This window comes from Chelonia mydas, chromosome 11 (assembly GCF_015237465.2).
Source record: "Chelonia mydas isolate rCheMyd1 chromosome 11, rCheMyd1.pri.v2, whole genome shotgun sequence".
Taxonomy (NCBI): domain Eukaryota; kingdom Metazoa; phylum Chordata; order Testudines; family Cheloniidae; genus Chelonia; species Chelonia mydas.
Window position 1 is genome coordinate 30,531,642 of NC_051251.2, and position 21,360 is coordinate 30,553,001.

The following is a 21,360-nucleotide window of genomic DNA, read 5'->3' on the forward strand; positions in this document are numbered from 1 at the left end:
GAATCTCAAACAAGTGTTGAAAACTATTTCCAGCAGGCCATTCCATAGTGTATTACTGTACACTACATACTGTGGTTAGATGTTTGGCTGCGTGTGTGTGTGTGTGTGTGTGTGTGTGTGTTTTTTCTGTCATCTTCCTGTGTGCTGCTCCAGCTCTGTGCAGACAACCGGCATAGCAGATATTGAGTGAACCGCCCAATGACCACAAGATCCGTTAAGGCACAAAGGCACCAGGCCAGGTTTATTGTTGATAATGCATGGTAAGAGCACCTGGCAGACTCTATATGGGGATACTAAGACATGCCTGTGACAATGGACACAGCTCAGTGAATGGCGAGACTTTCCATTTCCCCCTCGGCTGAAAAAAAATACTTCCTCTGAGATACATCTTTATACCTCATTACAAACAAGTTATGTACTGCCTCTGACATAGTTAGTTAATGCTGCCTGACATGGCCAGTTGTAACCCATCACCTTGTATATGTTGGTTCAATTAAAACTTCTGTTACGTACTGTCATCCTGATCTTATCTTTTGAAAGGGGTCGGTGTGTTCCTGTTATTCACGGGGAATGTTTTTGTACCATCATTAATATCAAAATGTGTTTGTGTAAGTACTCTGTGCTTAGCACTTCTTAAAAATGTGTATTTCTGCAATATCAGCCCTGTTCTTGCCAGATTCTGTAAGCAGGTCCTGCGTCATACCAGGCCTCTAATACAAGGGCGTATCTCTCAGACACTCTTCCTACTACACGCATTATTACATTTTTGAAAGAAAATTTTAATAATTTTATTCATACTATTTTTCAAATCCCTCAACCAGACAGCCTCAGTACAGGCCTTACAGAAAGAAAGAAAAATGCTAAATACCTTTTGGAAACCTCTAACAATGAACTAAAACTGCTTTTGTATAATAGCATAGCATGTATAATAGCATCCAGGACTAAATACTCTACATCTGAGACCTTTCTGATTTCCAGGGAAAGTCTACCTTTCGGGGAAAGACACAAACCATTGTTGTGGTTTGGAATGTTAGAAGTGCTCCTTTAGAGTACAGGTGAGATGGTCAAATATCTCATTCAGTGCTACCTATATGCTGTGTGTGTGTGTATAGTCTGATTCGTCATTCTTTTACAGTAGTGTAATTGTGTTGAAACCAGTAGTGTAATGAAGTGGAGAATCGGTATGCGTTTCACTCTCTCGGTACCTGATATGTTTCACTTAGATTTTAATTGGGATATCCAGCATCCGTCCTTGCCCTCCTAGCCACGGATTTCTACTTTGCTCATTCTTTCAGCCACGATGTAATAAATCTTATTGAGAGGAAAAAATAAGATTTCTTTATCTGGTCCATCACTCTTTCTCCCCAGGTAATTTGGAATCCCAGATCACCAGGATGTTTCCTAGGCAGAAAGATGGACTGTATGACTGACTAATCTTTTCTCTTTCTAACTAGTATGAACCCTTGCCAGAGCCTCTTCCAACATATGACCATTGAGGTTCCCCATGCTGGTTCTAAATTAATATTTTTGAAAACAACCAAATCAGAATGCTCAGTGATTACAGCTCTGCAGTCTTTTTGATGCACTTGTTTAAAACAATAGGACAAATCCAGCACAGAGGAGCTAGGCAAACTATAGGAGAAGAACACAGAAGTAAATTAAGCTAGCATCGTGTAAGCCAATAAGGGCCTGGTTGGCAGAATTTGCATCTCTAGTCTACAGCTGTCTATGCTCTAATCCTTGTATACATCAGAGGATATAATTCTGATACTGAAAATGTGTGCATGTGCTTAACTTTGCCCTTGTGAACAGTCTCATTAAAGTCATTGTGACAGCTCATGTGAGCAAAGTTAAATATGTGCATAAGCATTTGCAGAATAGGGGCCTACCTTTATAACCTAAGAATGTTTGATTCTGGAGTTCACATATCTGATCCTGCTCACTTACACCACTGTAAATCAGGAGTAACTCTGCTACAGTCAATGGAGTTATGCAAGTGTAAGCATGAAGTGAGATAAATCAGATACTTCGGCCTGACTCCCCACTGACCTGCAACTTACAGCCACTTACATTATTTTAGTAGTGTTTTACATTCACTCCATACTGGTGTTAATGACACTGAGAATAAAGCCCTGTGTATTCTAAGCCATTTTATATATATTAGGGCTGTCAAGTAATTAAAAAAATTGTGATTAATCGTGCTGTTAAACAACAATAGAATTCCATTTATTTTCAATGTTTTTGGATGTTTACAACATTTTAAAATATATTAATTTCAGTTACAACACAGAATACAAAGTGTACAGTGCTCACTTTATATTTTTGGTTACAAATATTTGCACTGTAAAAAATAAAAAAAATGTATTTTTCAATTCACCTCATACAATTACTGTAATGCAATCTCTTTATCATGAAAGTTGAACTTATCAGTGTAGAATTATGTACAAAAACCCCTGCATTCAAAAATAAAACAATGTAAAACTTTAGAGCCCACAAGTCCACTCAGTCCTACTTCTTGGTCAGCCAATCACTCAAAGAAGGTTAGTTACAGTTTACAGGAGATAATGCTGCCTGCTTCTTGTTTGCAATGTCACCTGAAAGTGAGAACAGGTGTTTGCATAGCACTGTTGTAGCTGGCGTCGCAAGATATTTATATGCCAGATGCACTAAAGATTCATATATCACTGCATGCTTCAACCACCTTTCCAGAGGACATGCATGCATGCTGCTGATGGGTTCTGCTTGATAACGACTGACGCCGGTTCATTTTCATTATCTGAGTCAGATGCCACAAGCAGAAGGTTGATTTTCTTTTTTGGTGGTTTGGGTTCTGTAGTTTCCTCATCAGAATGTTGCTCTTTTAAGACTTCTAAAAGCATGCTCTACACCTCATCCCTCTCACATATCGGACGTCACTTCCAATTCTTAAACCTTGGGTCGAGTGCTGTAGCTATTTTTAGAAATTTCACATTGGTGCCTTATTTGCGTTTTGTCAAATCTGTTGTGAAAGTGTTCTTAAAATGAACATGTGCTGGATCATCATCCAAGACTGCTATAACATGAAATGTATGCAGAATGCAAGTAAAACAGAGCAGGAGACATACAATTCTCCCCCCCGCCCCAAGGAGTACGGTCACAAATTTAGTCGATGCCTTATTTTTTTAATGAGCATCATCAGCATGGAAGCATGTCCCCTGGAATGGTGGCTGAATCATGAAGGGGCATATGAATGTTTAGCATATCTGGCATGTAAATACCTTGCAACGCTGGCTACACAACTGGCATGCCAACGCATGTTCTCACTTTCAGGTGACCTTGTAAATAAGAAGCAGGCAGCAGTATCTCCCATCAATGTAAACAAACTTGTTTGTCTTCACAATTGGCAGAATAAGTAGTAGGACTGAGTGGACTTGTAGGCTCTAAAGTTTTACACTGTTTTGTTTTTGAGTGCAGTTATATAACCAAAAAATCTACATTTGTAAGTTACACTTTCATGATAAAGAGATTGCACTTCAGTACTTGTATGAGGTCAACTGAAAAATACTATTTCTTTTGTTTATCATTTTTACAGTGCATATATTTGTAATAAAAATAGTAATATAAAGTGAGCACTCTTCACTTTGTAGTCTGTGTTGTAATTGAAATCAATATTGAAAATGTAGAAAAACATCCAAAAATATTTAATAAATTTCAATTGGTATTCTAGTGTTATAAGTGCGATTAATTGCGATTAATTTTTTTGAGTTAATCGTGTGAGTTAATTGTGATTAATTGATAGTCCTAATGTCTGTCTGTCTCTGTCTGTCTCTATATAGAGAGATAGATACAAATATAAAACAGGAATAAGGGAATTAAGTGATTTGTCCTTGAATAATTTTTTTAAAATTAAAACCTGGAAAAACAATCCTGAAGGGCATTTTATTGTTTCAACTTGTATTTCTAAGTTAAATGTTAGTTGTTTCCAATTCAAATAGAATCCAACTTCATGAAATTATGACATTTCACAGAACACTCACGGAAACATTTTCAGTTACATAAAATTCTGGATCCTTGACCACTCTTATTGAGCAGTGGACCCTAAGTGCTGACATCTATTGTCAAAGGCATCTTCCAAAAAAATGCAGCAATTTCTGAAAGAGAAATGAGATTGTCTTTTTAAGTAATATAACAATTGTGCAATTTTCTGCTTTTTGGCCATTTTTTTATTTCCTGTGGGTTTTAAGTAGAGACCTCCAATTTAAAACCTATTATTCTGTAGACAGCTTCTTCCCTTCCTCCCCTCATGTGACCTTGCTCTAGTTTCTGCCCTGTTATTTTCACACTTGTTCATTTTGCTTAGCATCATATTCTATTTAAAAATATATGTATGGTACATGTATGACACTCTCTCATATATTTACATGTTAAAGATGACAAAGTTTTACATTCTCCTATATATCAACACATTGCTTCTCAGAATAATAAATGTTTGCTCTTTAATGAAGCAGAAATTATTATTTCAACACGTGGCTGTGCTCGTTTTCCTCAGAAAAAAATTGTCAGTGATAATTGACCCTCACAACCAGAGAGAGCATTTTATGGGGAAGAAGTTTCCCTCCACTCACAGGGAGAGAGCCCACAAAGGAAGTTTTATCTGGGACTTTTAATATCAATATACATATTCCAGTTGTGTCTTGTAAAGCACCACAAAGTTGCTAATATGGGTGCAAGGACTGCATATCAGGGTATGTCTACATTGTAGTCATCAGGTGTGATTGCAGCTTGTGTAGACCTATCCGAGCTAGCTTCAGTTTAGCTAGTTCAAGTACCAGAGCAATGAAACATTGGCAGCATGAGCTTCAACTTGGATAGCTACTTGGACAGCTTCATAGCTTCGATACCCAAGCTAGCTAGATTAAAGCCACCACAGACATATCTCCAGTCACAGACCCTGATTTCAGTGTAGACAATACCCTCAGACTCGGAGATCAGTAAAACATTTGTGAAGGGGATGCTCGGATCCCACAGTGATGGTTGTTGGATTAGTATGCAGAGAACTAAAGGATTTTTCCAAATCTATCATTTTGTGTATGGGCAGGGAGTGTATTGGCCCCTGGTTATTACTCTTTCATGAAGAGTACTGCCCCAACCAGTGTATTATCCAGGGGGAAAAAAACACTTTAGGCTGGGAAGTTGGGTTAGATAAAATTTTTTTTCAAGATTAACACCTAGCATCACTTTTCTTGAAGTATTGTGCTTAGTACTGACTACCACTGGTGGACTCCATGGTTGAAAATAATTTAAATTTATCAGGGTTACAGAATCAGGCCCTAGCTTAATATTCCTTTTTGCACAATGCATGTCGACTGCAGATTGGGACTGTGATAATTTGATGTCTCACCAGGACATCGCTGTTCATGTTCCCAACAGGAATGATGAGATTGCCAAGAAAAGTGACAAACTAATCAGCACTATTCTTTTGCCTTAGAAGTAACCAGATCGCTTCTCAGCAGTATATTTAAAATGCAATCTGTTGCTATAGTCAATAGTTGATAATGTTTACCTTTCTTTTATTATGAGTTTGCTTGTGATTTGCAATGAGGTATACAAGAAAGGGACTTAAAATTAGCAAGAACAGTCTATGGGGCTGTGCCATTAACAGAGAATGGGTGGGACCATGTATAAAGCTGGTTAGTTAAGAGCTGCTAAAGTCTGTGGGTCAGATCGTTTTTAACGTTAATCACCTGTGGGTATGACTTGGTGGTGTGGGTGGTGTGGTATAATGTGATTTGTTAGAGTGTGAGCGTTTTATAACCGTCATTTGCGAGTAAATTACTTAGCAGTATTCTGCTTTATGACTGGCTGAAGAAACTTAGTTGATAGTATAATATAATTTATTTCCATGCATAAGTGAGTGACCTTCATATCTTACTCTGTCTCTTGTGAATTATTATGGGTCATTCCCTCACTAGTGGAAATGAATTGTGCTTTACCACTGCCCAGTGTTTTGTGCACTTTCTCCCACTAATTACATATTTACAGCATAGCTAAGCCATAAGACTGATTCTGATTTGCTGATGAAGATTACATGCCATGTGATTTATTTATGCATGTGCACAGCTCTGAGAATGTTTGTGTTCGAAACAGATGAACCTTACTTTGTCTATTTTCTTTTGTCTGGTGGCAATAGAACCACAGATCGAATCCTAGAACTGGGAAAGAAGTATTGGTCCATTGTGTCATTTCCCTGCCATGTAGGATTTTTCCATACAGGACTTTTTCTAGTGTTTTTTTCTGGACTAGTTTTCAATGTGTTAACTGATGAAGCTTCTGCCACTTCCCTTGGAGACTCTTGCACAATTTAACAGTTCTCATAGCTGGGAAGATTTTTCTGATACTCCACTAGAATTTTCCCCTTTACTTCTGGGGAGACACGTTGGTACCATCCTAAATAATCCCTCTCCCTTCTTGTTAGTTAGGAGCTTTAAATGTTTACAGCCTGTCACTTCATTCTTTGGTCATATCTTATCCCTGGTACATGTGCAGAGATACTAGATTATATATGCAGCTGTTGGCACTGCCTGTTATCAAGATTGCCTGACACTTCCCATTGTAAGACCCTATTTTTCAGTTTCTTATAATGTTCCAATCTTTAACGCTTTGGTCTGAAATTTTCCATGCTGGGTTTCTGCTTTAGGCTTAACTTCTTTGGAAAATTTCAGCTTTCTGTTCTTTCACCAGTTAAATACCCCACAAATTCCACACTGGGTGTGCACATGGCAGGACTTTCCCTGCAATTGCAGCTCTGGACTGCTATGAGCTGTTCTGGGTCTGTTCACCTGAACTGAGAGCAAGGAGACTCTCTTCTGTACTTTGAATGACCCTCCTCCCCACCACTCCCTGAGGCAATGTGGAGGAGGAAGCTGCTTGCTTCAGAGGTAGAGGGGACAGGAGCTGGACGTGCCATGGGTGTGGGCTGGGTGAGTAGATTGGGACAAGGAGACTGGAGGTGGAGAGGGAGGCAGGGAGGAGGGAACTGGGACTTAAGGCTGGTTGGGGGAGAAGGAAACAAGGACTGGGAGCTGGCAGAGGGAATCTGTGACTGACTAGTCAAGGAGGCCGGGGAAAGAAATGGCAGGGAGGCACTGGGAGACAGTTACTGGGAGTGGGAGACAGATCAGATGAGGAGCCAGGGGAGACTGAGAACCAGTATGACGGGGGGAAAGAAGGAAGGGAGACAGATCTGATGAAAAAGCCAAGGAGGCTGGTGGTGGGAAGAGCTGTGACTGGCTGAGAAAAGACCACTGGGTATCTGGGACAAAGCTGGGGAGAGTGGCCAGGAACACTGAGAATGGACAAGGATCCTGGAGAGGGAAATTGGGACTGGGAGCTAGTGTGGACAAAGAACATGGGCATAGGTGGTGGGAGATAACTGGATGCCAGGATGGGGTACAGAGACATCAGATGATGAGCTGTGGGGGGTGGGGAGGGGACTAGGACTGACTGGGTGAGAAGACTGTGATGGGGAGTATGGAGACTAGGACTGGGATGAAAAGCCTGAGGAGTAGAGAATAGGAATAGAACAAAGATGGGTGGGAAAAAGGACTCAGACAGGTTGTGGGGAGTAGGGCAGAAGTGTCTATGCCTATTTGGTACCCTCCTCTCCAGTTTTCCTGGGTCTCACCATTCCTCTTCTGTCAGCAGATATCTGGGAAACCCACTGGCAAAATGTCCCATCTGCCTCTAATGCTTGTCATCCTCTGTGTGGACCATCCACTAGTGCTACCATGCACTCTGTGTCCCTGTGTAGTGGATCTAAAGATTCCAGCTCAGCTGATGACCCAAGTAGGTGTCTACATGATGGTATTTCTGTTTGATTGCTTTTAAAAAACTAGGAGAATTCTTTCTCTCTCTCTCTCTCACACACACACACACACACACACACACACACACACACACACACACACACACACACACACACACACACACAATTAAGATTGCAAAATCAAGTACTCAAAAGTTAGGATATGCAAGAATTAAGGTTGATTACACTACCATAAATTGGCCTCATTGTGCATGTGCATTCTGATGTAGCTTTTAATTACATGATCGCATACATACAAAAACGTATTTTGAAACCACTCTGAAGCCAGATGGGTCATCTTGGGCATTCTACATTAATTTCAGAGAATGAGACACAATAAATCAAGAACAAATGCTGAGATCTACCGTGATGTGACCGGAGGTAGAAGGGAGTGCAAAAGCATAGTGGTTATGGGTTCAGCATAGTCTCTTCCTGGTTAATATAACTGGCAGGAATGTTAAATCTGAGTCTCCACAATACTCCATGCCATCTCTAGTCCAGCCATAGTTATTCCCTACAGCAAACTATACTTATCCTACTGGGAGGGAAACAAAACTGAGAAGTCTCTCTTCTTAAAAACAGCTTGGAAACAATGAACTTAAACCTCTGGAGCTTTGGCCTTTCACAAGGAGCATAGCACTGAGCTACAGTTCTGTTTGATACTTGTGTTCACATGATTCCTTTCCTCTGGCTTGTAGCCTCTCACTTTGAACAGACAGTACGCAATATTTGGAAGCTTTTATGTCCATCTATTTCTCTGAGTGCCTGCCAGGTACAATCTTTGTAAAACAATTTGCAAATAGGACCCAATGTCCCTGAAACAACATCTTTCCCACTAGATAAACACACTTATCTTTCAAAGTGCCAGTTATTCTACCAGCTCTGCTGGTTGCAATAGAAAAAGGGGGTTCTTCGTCCCTCCTATTCTCTGCCTGGGGCACTTAATAGTTTAGTCTCCCGTGGACTATGATACTTTGGTCTAATTTTGGTTATTGTGTTTCATGTGAGTGCTGGATGGTGTTGGTGGCCTATGACATACAGGAGGTCAGACTAGATGATGTGGTGGCCTTCTGGCCTTAGGATCCGTGACTCTGAATTAATTCTACAATGACAGTTTAACTAATGGATGTGAGTTGCATTAAAAGTATACCATGTTCTTAGTTTCAGAAACCACCATGAAATGGAGCCACACTGACTATCCATCATGCTATAACAGGAGTGTAATATAATGATTAGAGGAAACTGAGTCACAATTCTGAGGTTCATTTTGAGAGACTGCCACTGATTCACTGTGTGATGTTGGCACACTTTCCTCTCTCTGGCACAGTTTATCCATCTTAAACAGGTGTATTTATACCTCAGAGGGACACTGTGAGATGGAATTAATTAATGTTTGTAAAGAACATTGAGGTTCTGGAATGAAAGTTACAACTGAGGTGCAAAGCTTTAGTATTATCTGGCATTACTTCATCTTCTAGCAATGAAGAAGCAGGCAGCATATATATTCTAGATTATTTTTAACAATAATAGCAGTTCTGTACTGATACATTTAAGAAATGATGTATGGATGTCTTGTTGTCAGGCACTCTTATTTTCAGTTGGGATATTGCTCTGACTCTCACAAGTTTACCCTTGCCTTTTTTGGACCCTCCTCTCACTTCCTCCATTGAAATGCCAAAGTCTCTCACTGAAGAGGAATACACAAAGCATGTATTTTGCTGCCACAAGGCTACTGGAAACTTTCAGTTTCAGGGCTTGCATGACTGTAACCCTTTCTGGGCTCAGTGATTTGGATTTCTCCTCCAACTTATTAATTGGTTTCAAAATCATATTTCAGAGTGATTCTTCATCAGAAAAATGAGAATAAAGATAACTCCAAGAGCTTTTAGAGCACATTTGTTTGCCAGCGTTGACCGGTCCTTGAGCCTGACACAGATTGTTACAATGGCAAAAGTCAATAGCCATTAGAAAAAGCAAATGAAATGAAACAAAGTTATTGAAATATCAAGGTTTTAACATAAACACATCAAAAGTAGATAACGTCAAGTGTAAAACTATAATTGACCCCCCCTAACTTACTGCTGTGGATTCTTTCTATTGCAATGCAGATTGTCTTCTATCACTGGGCATGTAATATCAAGGGGCAGGGGTCTTAGAGCAGATTGTTTCAGTCCCCTCACTGTAAGTAAAATAGCTATTTAAAATGTAAATCATGTTATAAAGTACTCTAATAATATAATTAACTATACATTATGTAACTGTTTTGATCCCATTGAAGTCAGTAGCAAATTTATCATGGACTTCAATGGCAGTAGGAACAGGCCTTAAGAGTTTTTCTTCCTGTTTAAATAAATAATATCGTGAGCTTTAATACTCTTTTAAAAGTCAGAAAAGGAATTGTAAATCAGTGCAATACTGTACTAGCTACAAGCCACTCTGCAGCTGGGAGCTAGAGATATGAATGAGAAATAAAATGAAAATATATACCAATAAACCAAGCTGCTACCCTCTGAACTTAATTAAAAAATTGTTCTTTTTTGTTTACTTTTTTTGGCGTGGCTGTAGATTAAAACTTTTTCATTTTATTTCCAAATTAAAAATTCCTACTTTTTTAATAGAAAAAAGAAGTTTTCAAATCCATCTCAGAAAGAATGTCAATGGTGTAGAACAGCACCACACTGAGAAATAAACTGCAAGAGGTCAAAAGCTAAGAGAAAGGAGAGTTTGCTACCATACAGTCTCTCATTCTGACATTCAAAGAAGCAGGTAATTCTATCTCAATGACAATGGTAACTGAAAGGTAGATTATTCCTAACATTCTTGCCTTCTTCCTTTTCCTCTCCTCTAATACTTTGGTTTATTTTCGGTTATTGGGTTTAATATGCAGGTGGCTAGATGATGATGGTGGCCTGTGACAGACTAGATGATCTGATAGTCCATTCTGGTCTTAAACTCTGATTCACCCGTGTAGACACTCGATTTTGACCTTGGAGGTGTCACTTGACAGGAGTTACCTCTTACCCCCTGTACACATAGAATTTGGTTCCAAAAGGTCAGGAACAAAGGAGTGGATCCTGTGGCATAGATGAAGTGCGTGTGCATAGGAGACCAGAGTCTCTTCCAAATCATGTAAAAACTGAAAGTTCAAAATATGGCCTCTGTATCCATGGAAATTTACCATCCTAAACACTCTGACATTGACTCTTTTAGCATCAGTAACTGTGAACCACCAATAATTAATTTGCTTATATCTAATTTGCCATGGACAGGGGAAGGTCCTCTCTTGTGGATAGTTAACTAGGCTGTTTAGAAAGATGTTAACCTTTTCAACCACTAACTGAATATTATGGTGGGAAATGCTGCTTCCATAGACATTTCCTGACCGTTAGTTTACAATAGCCTGTCACTTTGATCCTGCTTTGTCTCTCATCATGTGTATCAGGGTTTCTGTCAAAGGAACACCCTGTAAAATTTGGAGATATTTACAGCTCTAAAACAGTGCTAATTCCCTCTCCTCACCAATGTCATTCCTATATAAGTCTAGAAAATATTTGACAGATGATTCCTGAATGTACATTAAATCTGAACTTGTCACGAGGATATTTGCCTTTAAAACAAAAATGGTGCTGCCAATCAAGTTGTCTAGTGTAGTTTGACTGAATTAGAATGATAGTAGTGTGTGTGTGTGTGATGCTGTATCATTAAAGATGAGCATTTGTATAATTGTTGCTACCACTGTTATACAATTACAGCAAATCTTGTACAAAGTATGCCATGTAAGGTATTAATGGAAAAGTTAAGATTTGCTAAGTATAATTGTCTTGTTTATGTGCATGTATCATATTTATGAATATTGGTTATGTACTTGTATCTTAAACATGTGTTGTATTCCTGGGTCACTCCCCTCCTCCCTGATAGAATTTACATTAGGGCTAGACAGCTATGTGTTAGTAGCATAACAAGAATGCTCCATTTTCACATTGGCCATTGAAGAAACTCATCCCATCCAGATAGCTCGTCCTGTGGATGCCTCAGATAGTGAAGAGCCAATGGTCACCCCCTGAGATTCAGAAAACCGCATTGGGGTATGTGATATGATTATGTGACTCTGGACTCCAACTTGGGCCAGTAACTTTCCATGTACCGGGACCATGGGCTTTATTTGGGACAGTAAATTTCCATGCACATGGCAGAGGATATAAAAAAAGACACCCAAGACGTCTCCAGGGTGCCTCTTTCCTCCTCTAATTCTCTGGACTGTGGATTTACAACTAAAAAGAGCATCTTGAATTTTGGACTGAGGATCTTCCGATCTTTCGGAAGTTACCTGAAGACTTTACAAGCCAGCAGTCTATTCCATCATTGCTATAAACCTGATATAAGAACTTTGCAATCATTTGTATGTATATGATCTATTAACCATTTATAACTCATTTTATTTTATTAATAAATCTTTACTAAGGATTGGCTGACGGTGTGATATTTGGATAAGATCTGAGATACCTATTGACCTGGGGGTAAGTGTCTGATCCTTTTGATTAGAAAGAATTTCACATATGGCGAAATGGGTTTTCAATAACCGCTCACTATATTAAATTGGGTTGCCTGGATGGGAGCCAATGGCTAGAATGCATAAAGGGGACCGTGTTTGGCTTCTGGTTAACCAGTGTGGCACTGCAGAAGCTCTTTTGTTACTGGTTTGGTGACTCTAATTATAGAATAAACCACCAGTTTTGGGGGATTGTCTGCTCTACTTCTTGCAGTCTTCCCTGAGCGTGGCATTTTCAGTGTGGCCCATCCAGGCACCCAGTCACATTTGGTGTAGTCTGTAGGATACATATTACCATAAGTCAACTGGGTTTTGGAGTTGAACCCCACGCTAATTAAATTTGAAATTTGATATTGAGCGTTTGGTGGTTAAAGAGTGGGTGAATCACAGTCATATGTGGATTGTGCCACAAAGAAGATTTAACAATTATGTAAAGAAAGAAAAATAGCCCTTAAAGGGGACATTTCAGATCAGAAAATGAGAGAGTTGCTCATGGACAGTTACCAGAAAGCAGGGTCTCTCCCTTCACCTGCCCCAGATGCAGCTACAGCAGAAGCAATCAGAATGCAAACACTGAAAGACAAGACAGCGTCTTGAGCATGAAGAAAAATGGGCAGAACTCTGAATGAGGGAGAAAAAGGAGGCTGAGGAGGCAGAAGAGAGAGCGTACCAGAGATTCCTAGCTGAGGCCGAACTCAAAAAGGAGGCTCACAAGAGGCAAATGGAACAGCTGCAGGCTGAGAAGGGAGCCCACCAGAGACAGACAGAAGCTGCCACAGCTGAAGAAAAAGCTGCCAGACTTCAGCTCCAAGTCCTGAAAGAGCAAAAGAATCTGCCACAGTCTGAAACTCCATCTCCTTTCCCCAATAGCAAAAACTGGGGAGAGACCATATCTCATTTATAAAGATACTGAAGATGTGGAAGGTTTCAGAGTAGCAGCCGTGTTAGTTTGTATCCGCAAAAAGAAAAGGAGGACTTGTGGCACCTTAGAGACTAACAAATTTATTCGAGCATAAGCTTTCGTGAGCTACAGCTCACTTCATCGGATGCATTCAGTGGAAAATACAGTGGGGAGATTTATATACATAGAGAACATGAAACAATGGGTGTTACCATACACGCTGTAACCAGAGTGATCACTTAAGGTGAGCTATTATCAGCAGGAGAGCGGGAGGGGCAGGAAGAACCTTTTGTAGTGATAATCAAGGTGGGCTATTTCCAGCAGTTGACAAGAACGTCTGTGGAAGAATTTCTGTCTGAACATCTGTGTAATCTTCACCGGGTTCCAGATGACCAGTGAATGCCTGTCCTACTAACCAGATTGACCAGAAAAGCTAGAGAGGTATTTAATCGGGGGATGAGGAGGCTTTGGATTATGTGATGTTTAAAGATGCTGTATTGAACCATTTCAAGATCACGCCTGAATCTTATAGATTGAAATTTAGAAATCCCAAAAGTCTAATGATTTTACTTATGTGGGATGTGCTCATAAATTGATGGGTTATGTCAAAGTGAGTTATATGAGCAAAAGCTTATGGGAAGGTTGATAAACTTCTAGACTTAATTACTCTGGAGCAATTGCTAAAAATAGCTCCTGAAGATATTAAAGGGGCAATCTGTGATAGAGAGCCTGATTTGGTTTTGAGGGCTGTGGAAATTACTGTTGCCAGCTTGTGTGAAAATGCTGTTGCTGTAATCTCAGGAGCCCCATGACTTGTAATGATGCTAAGTATGGGAGTGCAAAGTTCATGGTGAAACTGTTTTGCATGGCATGACACCACTTCTGACATCACTCTAGTTAAAGCAAGAATTGTCAGACAGGAAGACTATTTGCCAGACAATAGTGTGAATATTGTAGCCCTCTCCGAGTATTTTGTGAATGTGCCTTTGGATAAAATCCACCTTAATTGGAAAAATTTGATGGTGTTATGACAGTTGGGGGTAAAGAAGTTATTGCCTTCTGGCATATTAATTGGTTATGATATGGTGACTATGTTTAATCAGGTTGATATCATAACCAGATCACAGGGAAAGCATGAAGGTGATTCATCTGTTTTACCAGCACAGAGAACTGTGACAAGGAAGGATATATTTCCGAAGCCTGTGTCTTTTTTAGGGTGATGACTTGCCTGGTAAGAAAGCTATCCTAATCTCCAAGCATTGCTCTGTAGTCAGCCATGTATGCTGTGGTAAGAAAGAGTGTGTTTCTGACCTGTTGTTTATGGAGAATAACAGCTTGCCTGCTGAGGGAGAAATTATCTCCAGGCAGTTGTTGGTTGGGAAAAGTGTGAGCAGAAAGAAAGGGCCTCTCAGCTAATGTTGGTTGAGGATTTGTCTGTTGTCCCAGAGGTGGTTCTGGACTTAACTGAAACACAAAAAGAGTCTGTTGCTGCTCAGGAAAATATTTCATTAGAGCAAGCTCCAGCTGAAGAGGGTGAGGGCAGAAATTTTGTGAAAGATGAATTGTTGTTTAGAGAAGCTCCTACAGGGAAAAAGCAGCCTTGCGGTAGGATTTGCAAGAAGTTTGCTGTACCTGAAGGGCACAGAAGTGACTTGCTTGAAGTAGCTCAGAATGAGTCAGCCTGTAGAAAGCAACGGTTTATTTGGTGAGAAATTTGTTTCAATTTTGTGCACTGCAGTCATGATATCCAGCAACCTCCTTCTAAGAATTTGGCCCAATCACACATAGCCATTGAGCAACTGATGGCAATCAGGTTCATTGCCTGTGATTGTGACCTCTACTCTTCCTGGATAATAAGAGCGGAGAACCCCTGGCACTTCCACTAACATTACTTACACTTCCTTCCGGGGAATCTGCCACCCACCTCAAGACATGCAATAGTTCAACAAACTACCATTCAATGTCAAACCTACTGTTTCTAAGCAAGTGAATTGAGAAGATGGAAAATGCAATCTCTAACCTAGCATCCTGAGTTAGCTGCCATGCCCTGTGTCCTTCTGTCAGGCTTCAGGCCAGCACTTGCCACTCTTGTGGAGGATCTGCCTGCAGAAGAGGGAAATACATCCATACTCCTCTTTCCAGCATCTACTACAGTTATTATAATAATAATAATAATACCTAACTCCTATATAGTTTTTCATCAGCAGAACGGAAAGTGCTTTACAAAGCAGGTCAGTATAATAATCCCATTTTACAGATGGGGAAACTGAGGCACTGAAAGCTGAAGGAAGGACTTACCTAAGATCATCAAGCAGGCCAGTGGCAGAAATGGGAGTAGAAGCCAGGTCTGCTGAGCCCCAGTCCAGAAGGCTACACTGCCCACAAATCTTGTTTTCAAGAAGCAGCAGGAATGAACAAAAAAGTCCTAACGTGGCTCAGATCCATTTCTCGCAGTCCATGAAACACCTCCAAGTTACAGCAGCTGAGGTTCTGTCAAAGGGAGTTCAACCAAAAGCTTTGCCAGAGTGGTAGCAAGGGTTGCTGGTGAATGCCTTTCCCTGCAATGTCCCTTGAGGCACTAGCCCAGATCTTTAAAGGTATTTAGGCTTCTAACTCCCATGGAAATCAATGGGAGTTCTCTAAATTTCTTTTGGGAATCTGGGTCTGTCAAGGTTCCTTCCCCACTCTGAACTCTAGGGTACAGATGTGGGGACCTGCATGAAAAACCCCCTAAGCTTATTTTTACCAGCTTAGGTTAAAACTTCCCCAAGGTATAAACTATTTTACCTTTTGCCCCTGGACTTTATTGCTGCCACCAGCAAGCATCTAACAAATATATAACAGGGAAAGAGCCCGCTTGGAAATGTCTTCCCCCCCCCAAATCCTCCCAAACCCTACACCCCCTTTCCTGGGGAAGGCTTGATAAAAATCCTCACCAATCTGCATAGGTGAACAGAGACCCAAACCCTTGGATCTTAAGAACAATGAAAAAGCAATCAGGTTCTTAAAAGAAGAATTTTAATGAAAGAAAAAGTAAAGGAATCACCTCTGTAAAATCAGGATGGTAAATACCTTGCAGGGTAATCCGATTCAAAACATAGAGAATCGCTCTAGGCAAAATCTTAAGTTACAAAAAGACACACAAACAGGAATATACATTCCATTCAGCACAACTTATTTTTATCAGCCATTTAAACAAAACAGAATCGAACGCATATCTAACTAGATTGCTTATTAGCCCTTTACAGGAGTTCTGACCCGCATTCCTGCTCCGGTCCCAGCAAAAGCAACACACAGACCGAGAGAACCTTTGTTTCTTCCCCCCATGAAAGTATTTTGTCTCCTCACTGGTCATTTTGGTCAGGTGCCAGCGAGGTTATCCTAGCTTCTTAACCCTTTACAGGTGAAAGGGATTTTCCTCTGGCCAGGAGGGATTTAAAGGTGTTTGCCTTTCCCTTTATATTTATGACAGGGTCATAGTGTCTGTTTTCAGCCATTATGGCTTACATCTGTCTGTAAGTGCTTCCTCATGGGGCATGGACTCAGAAGCTAAGGGGGAGGCTCAGGAGAACATTACCTGCTGGGGAAGCCCTGTCTGTGCAGTTGCATGGGGTAGTATTTATGGAGTCCGTGGAAAGTTGTAGTGGATAAAGAGGCAAATAAATCTCAAAGATCCAGAGAGTTTGGGAGAGCAAACCCTGTTTCCACACAATGGAAGGATTCAGAGGTAACTCTGCAAGTGGAATCTTGGTGATTTTCAATCTCTTGTGGACCCTTCTGTCTGCACTTTAAACACGACCAACAATGCTCACTACCAGAACTGGGAGACTTTTGAAGGGGTGGGGAATTGCACAGGTGCACTGCATGAGAAATAATACATTACAATTCAGTCACTTATCGGCCTTTTCAGGAGGGCTTTTTCATTCACGCTGGTATTTTTTGTCATGCTGTGTGATAAACGATAAGATCAAGTAGAGGGACTCCAAGATTCTGGCCTCAACTCAACCTTATAAATTACTGCTTTCGCTGTTCTTGCTGACGTCCTTCCCACTGCTTCTGTACACTTTTTCTTGCTGCATTTTTACACATGGACAAAAATGCATGTTCCCTAGGATGCAATAAAATATGTGAGCACCCATGAATTCAAACCTGTTTCTCTTCAAATCTGCAGGATCTTTCCATCTCGCTGCATTTCATTACAAGCTCCAGGGGTAACAAAAATACTTGCTCTTTTCCTGTATTCAGTACCATATTACAATATAACTAATAAAACCTATTTAGCGTCTATTGCAATTGACTCTGCACACAGGAGCTGTGCAATATTTTTGAGCTCTAAGCCCTGATGCTCTTTGAACTCAGTTGCAACCTAAAAAGAGGGGGTGAGGGAAATAGTGTTGTATGGCTTGTTTCCTTGTTGTAAGTTTATTGGTGAAGAATTTATTGAACATTCATATACGTTTGATAAACGTTGCTTCCTGATCATATTGCTAAGTGTCTGAAATCCTTGAATCTTGTAAAAACTGTCTGGTTTTACCACAAACAGACTAAATAAAAAATCAGAGGTTCTACGTTGCTTTGTTGTCATAGCTTCAGTTAATATTCCCCTACTCTTTTAACACATTTTTAATAAAAATGTAAAGGAGAAAAGTTAGGGGAGAATGAGAAGTTGTTAAAATTATTAGTAAAAAACCACAATATTTTGCTGCTTATAATCTTCATTCACGGCTAATATTTTAACACACATACAACTTCCTATGGCATATTGGCTCTGGACTTCTGTGAGTAGCGCAACACTTTCTATTAAAAAGCACACATGATATACCATGTGGTGACAGCTGCTAAGGTGATGATGCATTTTAGTGAATGATACCATAAATAAACATACCAAATTAAACAACCGCCCCCCACACCACACTCCAAATAAGAATAAAATTTGGCAACAAAATTAATCATTTTTCTAAATCTCTTTACACTTGTCACAAGCCTTCCCAGAGCCATTCCGTGTGGCTAGATCCTTGCGTATTCTCTCCATATCCTCTAAGTTATAAAGCCCCCTCTTCCATTGTCTGTAGAAGCATAGTTTAGGTTTTAAAGACCTAGTCAAATGGGTCTTTATGCACTCTCCAGTAGACACATTTTTCATGGCCCCCCTGTTTGCAGGTCAAAGATCACTTTTGCATATGCAAATTGGATAGTTGTGCTTGTATCCATAAAGTACAATAATGTTTATTTATAAAGCTGTACCACCAGCATCTGTGGAGAACTGCACAGAATAATACAAATGTTACTGAAATACAATGGAAACATAGTTAAACCACTCCTAATACAATAAAAAACAAAAAAATAAAGAGGTCACAGACAAAAAAGGGGAATGGGGAGGGAAGGTAGGCAGAAGATAATATGCCTGGGACCAACCAGAGAGAGAAGAATTGAGAGAGTTCTCAAGGGGTCATGAGAACAACAAGGACATATCCCAAGCATATGGGACTGAGCAATGTTTTACCTGTAATTCCTTCACCTGGCCTCTAGGTACAGTTTTTGCAATTGCTGTTGGCTGTAAAAGATTCATCTTCTCCTGCTCCTCAGCTGCATGACTATAGCCCTTGCTCTGTCAGCTCATCCTCCTGGTCTGTCTGTCAAGCAGGGTGAGGTGTCAGGAAGGATAAGAGAAGAAGGCAGCTGCCCACAGCCTCACTCCCTAGCTCTAAAACAATGGAGCAGCTTCAACTTCTCACATGCAGGAGAGGATAAGGAAAGAGAGGATGCACTAGGGGAGGGGCAAAGAGACATCTCAGGGAGGAAGATGAGAGGGAGGACCACAGGAGGAGGTAAACGCATAGATAGAACAAGAGTGAAGGAGGAGGAGTCAGGCCTGCCTGGCCTCCTTCTGTCTCTGTCTGTCTGTCTAGGTGCTCCTATAGCCCTGATCAGCATAGTACCTAAGTATTTATCCTCACAATGCCCTGTAAGGCAGGGAAGTATTTTTATATCCATTCTATAGAGGGGAACTGAGACACAGAGAAATTAAGTGATTTAGCCAAATTCACACTGGAGGTTTGCAGTAGAGCCACGAATTGAATCCAGATGTTCTGTGTCCCAGTCCAGTGCTTTAACCGCAAGGCCATGCTTCTTCCCTTGAGGGCTTTAAGAGTCCAGCAATGGAAAGTGTAGTTGAGGGTAAAGGGAATTTGTACATTTCTCATTTCGGGAATATGGAATTGAGTTTACATTAGTGTATCCACTTCTTTTCTTACCACTACACCACTGCTGCAGTGCCATCTCAAAGTCTATTTGGCACTTTAAAAGCAGGCAATGTAAAGGGCACAGGAGAGGTGTAACATGATCACAGTTGCTCCAACCGTTAATGAGCAGACATGCTGCTGAATTCTGAATAAGCTGCAAGAGACAGAGATGCCCTGCTGTAAGCTCTGCTATGAGGGAATTACAATAACCATGCTTGTGGTCACAAGGGCATGCATTGCTCTTGCAAGGCCATCATGAGATAAATAAGGGCACAGCCTGCACAAATTGCACAACTGCAAAAAAGCCCCTCATTTATGTGTGCATGCAAAAAGGGGCACATTAATGAAAGTATGCCCCGTTCTGTCACTTCAAAGGCCAGTTATAGCCTGGGATCAATGTAGATCACATTGATTGAATCAGAAAACAATAGTATTTCCTATCTATGGATATTCACATGACAAATGTTCACCTTGCTCATAGGATAACTATTACATGAATTAAGCAAGAGGGTTTTATAGCAATATCTCTTAGGAATAAAGGAAACACATTACTGGAACATAGCTTTCTCTAATCATTAACTGAAATCTGACAGCACCTCTTCTGCAGTGTCCCTATCACCCCTATCTGCTCACACCTAGTAGAACTCTTCTGGCTGCCATCATCTCTGCCTATCACCCCTTCCAGGTAAAGCAGATCTGTATGTGGCGGAGGAGGAATCACTCCATAATGGCTAAATGACATTAATGAAGGTTAGTTTGAGATGTTTCAACTGCCCGGATTGACTAACTAGAATTGCTGCATTAAAAAACCATTATCATAGGATGAAATCTCTTCAGGGACTACAGAAGTCTCTAATGCAGTGGAATGACCCTTGTTCTCAGTGGGGGTGGGAGAGGGCAGGTGACTATAAAGCAGGCATCAAAGTGAAGTCTGTATCACCTACACCAATGTTCTGTGTAGTTCAGGGTCATGGGGGGTGAGGGCATGATGAAGGGAAGGGTAAGGGCATGGCCTCTGGCTCTATGGTTCTTAAGATTCAGTAACCAGAGTCTCTGAGTCCCCGCAAAGCTGCAGATCCTATTCCAGCTCTGACAGGCACGGGGAAGAGTCTATTTATCTGGGGTGACAACTTTGTGGTGAAGGTAAAGTTATTTAATAATTATATTGAGCTAATACACCTTAGCAGAAGTTATTAGTAGGTGACAAGCTCACGATAGTTCATTACATAAAACAATGAAAGAACTCCCTATCACACTAGAATGTTGACTCTTCTGGGGGAGTCCAGCAGCTTATGAACACAACACCACACTGTGCCCCTCTGCAGTAAGACTTTCTGGTTTTGTTTTTGAGATTAATTTTTTTATTGATTTTTTGTAAAGAAACAGATGAAAAGTACATAAAAGAAAATGACTTACAGCTTGTATGTATACCATATACGTCATGGGGTCGCCAATAGAATTAGGCAATTTTACAGCTCATGAAACCTGCAATAATTCAAAAGAATACAATACTACATAGCCGTAACATTAGGGTGGGGGTTACAGTAAAACCAGAAGACATACATAAATAGGGAGAAAAAGGAAGGAGGGGACCAGCGGTGAAGGAAAAGGTGTGGGGGGAATTAGGTGAAATGGAGATCTAGCATACCAGACAGGGAACTTTGATGGGTCCAAATACTTTCAAAATCCTATAACTCATCTCTTTGGCAGTAAGCTAGTCTTTCTTTGGCTGCTAAATCAGACAGGTCTGATCACCACTGCTGTGTTCTGAGCATAAGCCTACTCTTCCATTTTGTAAAATCATGTACTTGGTGATTCTTGAGGT

The 21,360-nt window shown here is 40.5% G+C and overlaps 1 long non-coding RNA gene across 1 annotated transcript; it reads left to right on the forward strand.

Annotated features, from left to right (window-relative positions):
• The first annotated feature begins 3,704 nt into the window (after positions 1 to 3,704).
• LOC119567402 lies at positions 3,705 to 12,311 on the forward strand. The gene is made up of 2 exons (XR_005227400.1): positions 3,705 to 7,824; positions 10,462 to 12,311. It is a non-coding gene; the product is annotated as an uncharacterized LOC119567402 (long non-coding RNA).
• Positions 12,312 to 21,360: the final 9,049 nt, after the last annotated feature.